Raw genomic sequence first — 11,974 nt, 5'->3', positions numbered from 1 at the left:
GCTTGAAAGTTTAGCCCTCTATCGGTCACAACTGTCATATGGCAGATCAGCTGCACGGTCTTTAGTCATGGCTATAGTGGTGAAATAATTATTATGGAGTGGATGCAACTAGCATTTTGTGTGGGGTCTCTTAGCATGTGGAATAGTTTTTGGGTTGCATGTATATGGTATACTGAATTACTGATATACCAGTTGCATAACTTTTTGGTGGAAGTCTGAGCTCAGAAATGCATGTTTGCATGACACCTGAAAAGTAATAGTAAATCAAACCGGTCACCTAAAAGCTTAACTTTATGTCTCTGAATGCCCTGATGGCCTTTCCTCTCTTTGCCTCATTTTTTAATTTATATTTTTGTGGTGTGCTACAACTGCATATGTTTATTAACAGATCAGCGATATATAGAGGAATATTCAGAATAAGAGCACATTTCTTGCATGTATGTGTAAAGAAGCATTGAATGAAACTGAACTCCTTCAAGCTCTTTTTGGCCAACTGTAGTTTCAAACACATGATGGGGATCCTTACACTATTCTCAGGAATTCGAAAAATTAAAGTCAAATCAAATGCCTTTGAAATGTCTCAGTGATTCATCTAATGACTGCTGCAATAGTTCACTGATTTTTTACCAACCATGTAGCCATAGTGACACTGGCTGATCTACACACTGGTTTCCTGTATAGTACTGTCATATTGTTGAGGAGGACTTATGTAGCTACACCTGTTTGGATGCTGTTCATGATCAAAGTGATTAAAGTATAGCTACGATTTAGTTGAATCATCTAAGATTTAAATCTTATACTGTAAGCTTTGATGATACTGAAATTTGGATTTCTTGATTTGTTTTTTTAAAAACATATACCTCCTTGCTTGTATACCATTTACTTGGGGCTACAATATCAAGACACATGATATAGTGTGCCATGTTGTGAATAAAATGACCGATTATTTATGCACAAATATAAGCACTGAAATCTTTGCTAGGTAGTAAATTAGGTTAGGTAATCCTAAGGCTGCAGCACATGTTGCTGTCAGACCTTCAGTGCTGGTCACTGTAAAGTGTTAGTAATAGTAATAAGAGCTATCTCTATCTCTTCTATATAAGCGCGTAGCGCGCGCGGAAAGGGTCTGGCCACGCGAGACTAGACCCGGATGTGACCCGGATTAATTAAAGCCGAGGCGTGCGATAAGAGTTATGTTTCGGCTAGTCTCGAGCGAGCGAGACTACGTTTTGAGCGTTCGATTGCAACTTCAGCCTAGTGTATAGGTTGAAGAAAAAAAAAATCCGGGTCATCACTTACTGACAATAGCTACCCCTCACCATAGATAGGGTCCGCAACGCGAAAAATCGATATCCTCCAATCAACTACCTAACTATTGTCATCTGTTAGGCTAAGTGTAACTTGAATAACACCAGCGTGGCAGCCAAGTTTGTCACTTTCTTCTGGTAGAAAACGATACAAATGTCTTAAAATCACGTGATTTTTCGTTGCAGCAGTTCGTAGGGTTCTTCGTATGCCACGATATTCACTCTCAACATTGTTCAAGTAGTCTACCATCAACTCAAAGTATTGGTGGTTTGATTTTATTGGTCAGTTTCTGGTGGCAGCACGATCTGTGCAGCTTTTTGGCGACAGACAAAATGTTTTTTGCTCTGGAGCACAGGACAAGCAGAGCAGCAACTGCGCCGTGGGTCAGCAATGACCAGTACTAGGTAAAGTACCTGCATGCGGAGTATGGTTATAATTGAAGCTTGTTAGCCATCTGGCTGAGCCATCTATATGCTGAAATTCGGCCAAAATGACGCGATTTTTGCAAACAAACACCAGAATGGTTGATACATCAGTGAGACAGTCTCCAACAGCAAGGATACGAAGCTTAAAAACACCTAACAATACGGCTATCTCGCCCAGTAAACGTATAGAGCAATCCAATGCATGAAATAGGCACTCACGTGATCGAAATTCAAATCGTGGAAATACCCATGAAATCGCTTTCATTTCTGAATAGGAGCCATGCAGTGTGCTCCTTTTGTAAATATTTTCGTTAATTGTTCACTCAGGCGTGGTCTGGGCCAGTGCAGGTGTGTTTTATGCTGCGATGGCATCATGAGGAGAGTCTCAGACTACTGGGCTAATCGAGATGTTGAACCTAATGCACACAAACTGATTGTCACTTGATTCCAAGTGATTTTAATGTAATTGGAATAGATTATGGCTGTATTTTCCGAGATTTGAATATCGATCACCTGAGTGCCTATTCCATGCATTGGACTGTTCTATGCGTTTACTGGGCGAGATAGCCGTATTGTTAGGTGTTTATAAGTTTCGTATCCTTGCTGTTGGAGACTGTCTCATTGATGCATCAACCATTCTGGTATTTGTTTGCAAAAATCGCGTCATTTTGGCCGAATTTCAGCATATAGATGGCTCAGCCAGATGGCTAACAAGCTTCAATTATAACCATACTCCGCATGCAGGTACTTTACCTAGTACTGGTCATTGCTGACCCACGGCGCAGTTGCTGCTCTGCTTGTCCTGTGCTCCAGAGCAAGAAACATTTTGTCTGTCGCCAAAAAGCTGCACAGATCGTGCTGCCACCAGAAACCGACCAATAAAATCAAACCACCAATACTTTGGGTTGATGATAGACTACTTGAACAATGTTGAGAGTGAATATCGTGGCATACGAAGAACCCTACGAACTGCTGCAATGAAAAATCACGTGATTTTAAGACATTTGTATCGTTTTCTACCAGAAGAAAGTGACAAACTTGGCTGCCACGCTGGTGTTATTCAAGTTACACTTAGCCTAACAGATGACAATAGTTAGGTAGTTGATTGGAGGATATCGATTTTTCGCGTTGCGGACCCTACCATAGATACCCTCAGTTTCGTGCTACATATTGCACTTGCTAATAAATGGGCGTAGCTGAGCGTACGTTGGTAACGCGATAAGTGGGCGTGGCTCACCAAAGAGCTACGCGATACCGTTTATCAGTTTGGGTTTCGTTACTTTCACATCGTTTGATGCCCCCTACGTAAAATTACGTAACAACACTGCGCTATAGTAGGGTCCGCAATCCGAAAAATCAACTTCTACAAATCAATCTCCCTACCATTGTGGGATGTTCATTGTAGTATCCCATTGCTTGATCCACCATGAAACCGGAGGCACGATTGTTGTCTTCACAGAAATATTGTTTTCAGTATCTCGCAAGATGCAAAATTTATTTTTTAAATTTCGTACTCCACACAAAGGACCGGATGAAACTTGCTACTTAGCCAAATCGTATCCAGAGTTGTTGTAGTTGAAAAGTACGCATAGAAATAAGTAAATGATTTGCTGGGTGCCCGGCACAGGGTTGCTTTCTTTGAAAAAACAGACAAAGAGATACGAAGTTTCGAATCCAAACTGCCCTACCACCCAGGGCAAGAGAAGCCAACTCTTCCTCATAGTGTTTCGATACGGTTGGGTGTATAGTCTGTCTATGCTGTTAGTTTGGAAAAGATCTGAGACTTCTCACCATCTGGGTGACGAGCGTCAAAATTTTCTGCAGCATCAAAGAATTGTGTCGCGCTTTCTAGCCATTTCCAGCGCTTCTGCAGCCACAACAATCATCAATTATAAACTAAAACTATGGCAAAAGATGTCCCTGAACGTTTGGTAGCAGCGGTTGTCAATTATTATTTCATCCACGGCTTCCACGCCTCGCTCTAAGCTATGCATCAAGGGAGGCAGCAAAATCGTCCAAATTTGACTTCACCTCTCACGCTCCACAGCAGCTTCAAATCTCCACTAGATCAGCCTACATCACCATTATGCTGCAAAACATCCAGAAACAAACCGAAAAAAGCACAAAATCTATCATTTTTGTTTCGAGCTGGGTGGAGCTCCTGGTGAGCTGCTGGTATACTGCATCATATGAAATCACAGTAACACCAACTACTACCACTACCAAACGTTTTGATCCATCATTTATCATCATTCTAAACAAAATTAAGTGACCAGTGTGCCATCAGAAGTACTGGAAAGCACTTTGGTACCATTGAGAGAATCCCTTGAAATTACGCACGAAAATTTTGACGTTCTTCACCCAGATGGTGAGAAGTCTCAGATTCTTTCCAGACTAACAGCATAGACAGACTATGCATCCAACCTTATCACATCACTATGAGGAAGAGTTGGCTTTTCTTGTCTTGGCTGGTAGGGCAGTATGAATTCGAAAATTTGTGTTTCGTTTTCTGCTTTTTGAGAGAAAGCAACCCTGTGCCGGTAACCCAGTGAATCATTTGCTTATTACTGTGCGTACTTTTTAACTACATTAACTCTAGATAATATCTAGCTAAGCAGCAAGTTCTATCCTGTTCTTTGTGTGGAGTACGAAATTTTAAAAATAATTTTTGCATCTCACGAAATACTAAAATCGATATTTCTGTGAAGACAACAATCGTACCTCCGGTTTCATGGTGGATCTAGCAATGGGATACCACAATGAACATCCCACAATGGTAGGAGGATCGATTTGTAAAAGTTGATTTTTCGGATTGCGGACCCTAGCTATAGGCGCTTTTATAAAATAATTATTAAGCACACTGACACCATAGATAATATAGCGCGTATATTATCTATGCTGACACGCTTTATCAAACCTCGATTCTGGGGAGAGGTGACAGCAGCCAGTGGCCTGTGATGACGTGCTACTAAGGGGTCTGCCAGGATAACAGAGGTGAGTCATGTATGCATCAGTATGTATCACATCACCACCAAGATCACCACTGTTTGCCTGGTTGTAATGTTTTATGCTACAATGCTATTAACAGAATTCTTAACATAGACATGGTGATAATTTCCTTCAGTCCAGATATATTTCAACTTGCCTTGGTCAATTATAGTAGATTAGATTGTCCCATGCAGTTGCAGTGGTGTTGATGGTTTTGCAGTGGTGTTGGTAGTTGAACTAGACCTACAGAATCCCCCCCTTCCCCTTAGAATTGCCTGTGAGCATAACTACGTAGCTAATGGATAATACTGTAGTACAATTTCTGAAACAATATTAACTGTAAATTTACAACAGGAAAATTTTGACAAAAATAAAATTTGACAAATCGGTTAAATTTTAATTTGTCCAATAAGCACCTCAAAAGTCAGTGTTTATTTTTTGCTTTTTTGTCAAATTTTAATTCGTCAAAGCTGATTAATAATATTGCGAATTTTTCTTTCGTCAGTACTTCCTGTTGTATCTGTAAAACTTTGTTAAATATCTGTGTACCTAATCATCTGTGCAGCACTGTCTGCCTTTCATTTGTGACAGTTAGCTATAGTGTGTGGGTCATGCCATTCTACAGGTGTACGTTATATATTACTCCACCATTACTGAAGCTCAAAGCAGCCACTGAAATCAATTTATTGTCATGCACAGTGCTGTATAGGTTGAGTAGCTGTATTGCATGATTAAACACCTTAAATTAATTTTTAATATTTCATTGAATTAGTTAATACAGAAATATTGGCATTGAATTACATTTGCAATCTTTGCTGATTGTGCAAGGTTTTGTACCCTGCCCCATGTTGTGCGTGCAGATAACCTTTGTTATTTTATACAATTAGGCACGAGCAGCTGTTACTTCATAACATAAACACAATGGGCTGCTTATGTTGGGACTGGTGGGATACAGGGAATTGAGGGATTCACCCATTCACCATAGGGACCTGCAATATATTAGTACAGACTGTCCCAATATTCAATGAGATTAAGTAAACCCATGTAAACCCAAGAGGGTTATCATTTCTGCCATTTGTTATCCAGCGTGTGCAAGTTCAACTCTTGCTCGTGATTAGATATAATTAAATCACTCCAGTCTAACAGTTAAATTTCAAGTACATTTACTGCAAAATGGTGTTACACTGCACACAATCAGTAGAGTCTGAGTTAAAAGACAAACCAAGTGAATTGCCTCAGTTGGTAGGCATCAAATCATCCTCCATAATCAGTAGCAAACAAATCAAGGTACAGCAACATGTGTGTGCCTTCAAAATACCAGCTATACTGTTACAGTATGTAGTAAATTGAAATTGTTTACAAGAAATTTGTCCTGTACACTGTCATTGCAAGGCATACCTACAGAATGTGGACCATGTCAGCGTGTCCAAGTGTGAAGTAATTTATTTAGCTGGTCTGCACTATATTGAACAGCGACAATTCAGCACGTGCACTATTCTCTTTCCCTACATCAGGACCATTTCCCCCTTCACTAAGGCTTGAAACATGCTATTACTATGTAAAGTTGCTCCTGTACAACTGTAACTACTCTATTTATTAGACTGAAATGTTGTTTAAAAATTCATTGCTTTCATATCATGTACAGCACAGCGTGTTTTGCACTGCTAGGGACATTAAGTACGTATAGGCTTCAGATGAAGTGATCCAATTCATGTGTGGTAACCCAGGGGTTTAAATCAAAGGTAAAGTGCAGTTGTGATTCTGTGTACAGTGAATATGTATGGGGTTTGTTGGAGAGTCAACTACGGAAAGGTTGTGAATGGTGAAATCGTACTTAGAACAAGTAATGTCCCCTCTGTTGGAGAAGCGACAAGTTCCTGGTGATAACAATCTGACTGAGTGTACAAATGATAATTATGAAGTTGTAGATAATGACACTCTTGAACTGTCTAAACTTACATGAACATTATTGTTAGTGTCTCTATTGATTATGCATTCCCCCTCCCCCCACTGGATGCATCAATAATTACTGACTGTCCAGTATAATAAATAAATAAAGAAATAATGGTTTGGTTCCAAATTCAGAAAAGGAGACCAAATGGTGTGTTTCCTAGTACATATAAAACAGTGAAATTGTCGGACCACATAGGACATTTGAAATAAAAGCTTCAGAGTGTTTTAGCAGGTCAAGCATTACTACGAATAAGCCACATTCCATTCATAAATTATTAGGGCTACCATCTGAATGTAATAGAGGTAACATACATGTTCTGTTACAGAAAGAAGTTACGGTAATATCGGATCTACTATAAAGATGTGATAACAAACGGTTAGTTATTTGTAAATAAGATGTGATATTTAAACAACAATAATATGATCAGTTACAGCATGTACATAAAACTTGGAACAAAAAGTTATTGAGCGAGGTACCACAGTCTAGCATCACATTATTGCAAATGTTGCAGCTCTTCCGCAAAAAAAGTCACTCTTGATGATAGGGTTCTAGTACAATATGAGGAGATACTGACCAATTTCACCTGCTGTGCGAGTAGTCACGACCGACCCACAATTAGACGATGACATCATTGCTACCTGCATTAGCAAGAACAAACAAAATACTCACTATTGTATTTCATTTTACAGAGTATGTCTTTAAAAACTTTTTGCAAAATGACATTTGTATTAGGAGAACGGCAGAATTCTACATGGAAAGTCACTACTGTCATCAAAATGAAGAAGTGAACACATACATAGCTACAGAAAGAAACTCAGTCATTACTGATGACATTACTGATGTGCATAACATGCGTATGTGGGTAAAACCAGTGGGTTTTTCCCTGAATCATCTTGGTGTTGGATGGTTCAAAATTTTTAAGTTTTGATTTTTTGTTGCTAGCCCTCACTCTCCATTGTTGTGTTTAGTCTTTCATTATATTCTATTCACTTATGAATGGTTTTCAGGTGGTAGTGCTCCTGGACTTACATATGGTTATTGTCTTGTATCTATGGTTACTAAGTTGTTGGTTGTTTGGTAACAATGACAGGTAGCCTGCTACAGTTGCTAGTGGTGCAAAACCCAGATGTTATAGATTACAATGGGCAAACAGGGTGTGGGATATTTGGAGTATGGTGGAGAGGGGTTAGACTGTGAGTTCAGAATCACTTGTTTAATTGTAGTGCTAGGCTTATAAACCAAAACACTAGGGGTATCACGTATCACTTACTAAGTCAATCTCAATCTGTGATTGTGGTCAAACTCACAGTCAACAGTCAAGACTACAAAATATCACTACAGTGGGAGATGGGAAGAAGTGTTAAAAGTCACAGTTACCTATAAATAAATATTAAAACTTATGAGATAGAAAAACTTAAAATGTTTCAAAGCTCTGTAACAATTTCAATGACGTATCTTTCACAGTTGTAGATCAGAGGATCACGTGCACTACAAAGCACTAATAAAAATATTTTATTAAACCATAGTCATACTACTTGTTGAAAGTAATAGATCATACAACAACAATTGTATTGTAATCATTGATGCCTACTGTTACTGTTGATGTGAAAGTCATGAGACAAAGTGGCAGTAAAGAGGGGGTCTGGGCATACTCCCCAAGAATTTTGAAACATAAGTGTGCCATGATTGAACCTGGAAATGATTTTTGAGATCTGGAAATAATTAGCAAGCTGAAGGGACAAAATAACTATGTATATAATTATGTGCATGAAAGCATTGATTTGATGAATGTGTTGATTTTCAGTTTATAGTGAACTGTAAGAAAGAAATTAAAACTAGTAAGGTAATTTTTAATCAGAGTAGTAGACCATGAAATAGAAAATTTTTGGAAAATGGCTATCTCAAGATGTATCTTTAGACTTTTAGTCAAACCCCTGTGGTAAATTGTAAAAGAGTTAAGAGGTACAATACGTAAGTATACTTTCCTGTGGTAAACCTGGCTATTTTGTCTAAATTTTAGAACTAGCCCAATCACCATTTGCAACTAGCCAAAAGTCATTTACAACTAGCTTTTTGGCCACAACTAGCCCCCCTTTTAGCCCTTGCCATAACAGCAGCATCTTTCCAATCATGAATCACACCATTGCAAGCAACAAACTAAATAGAGCAAAATATGTATCAAGCCCCTTCCTCTACTTTTTGTACAGGGTCTATTCAGTTCACATGAAATACTTTAAGTACTTGTGCAACATTATTACGCATTCACGTGGTCTTGTCCTACTCCTCTGGTTATATAGATAGGATGTATTAAGAAATTTTAAAGCACAGGACTGGTGTATTTGGTAAATGGATATAATAAACCTAAATAGCTTCAACACTTAAAGTAACAATGAAGGTGTACGGATTTATATCTAGCTGGCTCACATGGCCCAGACAGCAGCTTTCTTGGTTTACTATAGCTAGTTATACTAACTTTTAAGAATGCTAAATGGCCACATTGGGTGTGGCCAGGGATGAAAACCTAACAATTAAGCCTAAAACAGCAGACAAAATTTCAGGAAGATGCATTCAAGTCAGGTCAAAAGCTGTAAGCCAAAGGCTAAGGTAAATTTTGTCTTTGACGCAGATCATCCAATAGTGAGTGCTTGTGTGACACCCCAGTGAAACAAACGTACACTAGGTCCCTATTAAAAGATGGTCACCAGTAGGTTGAAATATCCCTGAAGTAAATTATCACCATGCTTGTGCTAAGAATTCTGTTCATAGCATTTTTAAAACAGTATACTCAAGGATAATGGAAGGTAACAGAGGTGATGTGATACATAATGCATACATACCTCTGTTATCCTGGCAGACCAATTAGTCGCATATCATCTTCAGTCATCACAAGATTGGCTGCTGTCACCGATTGAGTTTGACGTGTCTCTGCTTTATCAATGTGCCTATAATGTAGTGTTGGTATGTAGAGGTGCATCAAACAATGTGAAAGTAACAAAAACTGTTTCAGAAATTGTAAGATATTATGTGAGTTTCAGACCCTTGGGAAAGAGGCTACAGTATTATCCATTAGCTACATAGTCATGCTATTCCTCTAGTAAAGAATACTTCAACTATGAACACTGTTGCAAAACCATCAACACCACTGCAACTGCATGGGACAATCTGAGCCTCTGGCCTTACTATAATTGACCAAGGCAGGTTGAAATATATCTGGAGTAAAGGAAATTGTTACCATGTCTGTGTTAAGAGTTCTGTTCATAGCATTAATAGCGGTATTGCAGCATAAAACATTACAACCATTCCATTGAAGCCAGTGGTACGCTACCTTGGAGTATTCATCAACTCCCACCTTAAGTGGGACCATCATGTTCGACATCTGACAGCTAAGGCAACTCGTTCACTTAATTACCTACGACACACTTTGTTTTCATGTCCATCACATGTTAAAGCAGTAGCATATAAATGTTTGGTCAGGCCAATCCTTGAATATGCCTCTCCAGTTTGGTGTGTTCATTCTTCTAAAGATATTTCGCAGCTGGAATCAATTCAAAGACGTGCTGCACGCTGGGTCTGTGGTAGCAGGTGGAATTCTGCTACTAGAAACTGGACTAAATCCTCTGACTCATGTTTGCATCAGCTTAAGTGGCCTACCCTCCACTCTAGGAGATCCTTCAGTTCTATTAGCCTAGCTCATGATATTTTACACAATCGAATTTCAATCCCATTTAACAAGTATTTACAATTTTCTTTTACAAACACAAGATCTCACCCTCAATCACTTTCCATTCCCTCATCGACCATCAACCCTTATCGTCACTCTTTCTTTGTCAACACTCCTTTTCTGTGGAACTCAATACCTCACAGTATTCTTCAACTGTCGAATCGTGTTGCTTTTCACTCTGCTCTTCGTCGATTTCTTTTTGTGTAGCATCAACTATATGTCTTCAGTTTTGTATAAGCTTTTAATACATCTGTTTAGTGTTTTTTTTTGTTTGTTTGTTTGTTTTTTATTCAGTGTACATGTGTGTGTGTTGTTTTGTATTTGTTTGTTTGTTTTTTATTCAGTGTACATGTGTGTGTGTTGTTTTGTATGTGCTTTTTGTGAAGGGGAGCACGTTTACAGGCTTAGCCTTTTGTGTACCCTTGTCTTTTGACAAAAATGGATAATCTAATCTAATCTAATCTAACCAGGCATATTAAAGTGATCTTGGTGGTGATGTGATACATACTGCTGCATACATTACTTACCTCTGTTATTCTGGCAGACCCCTTAGTCACAGAACACTAGCTGGCTGCTGTTACCTCTCCCCATTAGTAATACCAGAGCTCTCAACTCTCACGCATTGCGCGTGAGACACACGCATTTGACTCCAATCTCACTCTTGATTTTGCAACTCACGCATAGTTTTGCAAACATCTCACGCATTTTTCAGAAACAGACTGTTTAGCTTTATAATATAGTCTCTATTAACTTACAATCCGAGCCCGTTACAATCTTCGTAGGGTACCCCCGCGACAGCGAGCCGTATACTTTCGTACTTGAGATTTCGTAGTGAACGGCGCCGGCTCGCTTAATTGTATCACATGCAAATACACGTGCAGCTGCACTGTGATGCTGTTCATATGGAGCAGCAAATTTAATTTTTATCGCTAAGGCTTCAATATTATTCAATAGTGAATAGCACCAATATTATTCACAGTGGTTGTTTACTTGTAATATCTGATTAGCTCAGTACAAGTTACTCCCCTTTCACAGTGGCCTTTGTGCACTGCTATGGTGTTTTTTTCTTTGTGTGTTGAATACAATAAAGTTCACAGTAGCAAACAATAACTCTATAGACTATGTTATATACTGTAGCTAGATAGTATAGTTGTACCATGCAAGTCAGTTGTTTTTACTGCTTTATCACTTAGCTACATTAATAATAATATTTTAAGATGCTCTCAAAACTGTCACAGTATAGTCTGTTTATCAAAATTTCCCCAGGGTACATGGCCATCAGGCCCCTTAGCTAAGTATGTTTTGTACACTGTCGGATGTTCACCAGCATGTCTCACTCCTACATGTACTTATTTCTCACTCATTTTAAATTCAGTCATCACTCTAAGGTAACTGACAGGTTGAGAGCTCTGCATTAGATTCTATGTATCTGGTTTGATTAAGCGTGTCCTCACGTGTCTCAGTCAGTGCTTAATAATAATTTTATTAAAGCACCTCTAATGCAATGTTGTTATGTAATTTTATGTGGGGCATCAAACGATGTGAAAGTAACGAAACCCAATTTTGTAAACCGGGTCG

General features: G+C 38.8%; 2 long non-coding RNA genes across 2 annotated transcripts; one reads left to right on the top strand and one right to left on the bottom strand.

Annotated features, from left to right (window-relative positions):
* The first annotated feature begins 4,587 nt into the window (after positions 1–4,587).
* LOC136249638 (uncharacterized) lies at positions 4,588–7,697 on the top strand. The gene is made up of 3 exons (XR_010698306.1): positions 4,588–4,727; positions 7,001–7,050; positions 7,103–7,697. It is a non-coding gene; the product is annotated as an uncharacterized lncRNA (long non-coding RNA).
* Positions 7,031–11,213, bottom strand: LOC136249635 (uncharacterized). Its single transcript, XR_010698304.1, has 3 exons — positions 10,445–11,213; positions 9,513–9,617; positions 7,031–7,313 (listed from the first exon to the last, which is right to left on the bottom strand). It is a non-coding gene; the product is annotated as an uncharacterized lncRNA (long non-coding RNA).
* Positions 11,214–11,974: the final 761 nt, after the last annotated feature.

Source organism: Dysidea avara, chromosome 3 (genome assembly GCF_963678975.1).
Source record: "Dysidea avara chromosome 3, odDysAvar1.4, whole genome shotgun sequence".
NCBI lineage: Eukaryota > Metazoa > Porifera > Demospongiae > Dictyoceratida > Dysideidae > Dysidea > Dysidea avara.
This window is presented reverse-complemented; position numbering and strand designations above follow the sequence as displayed.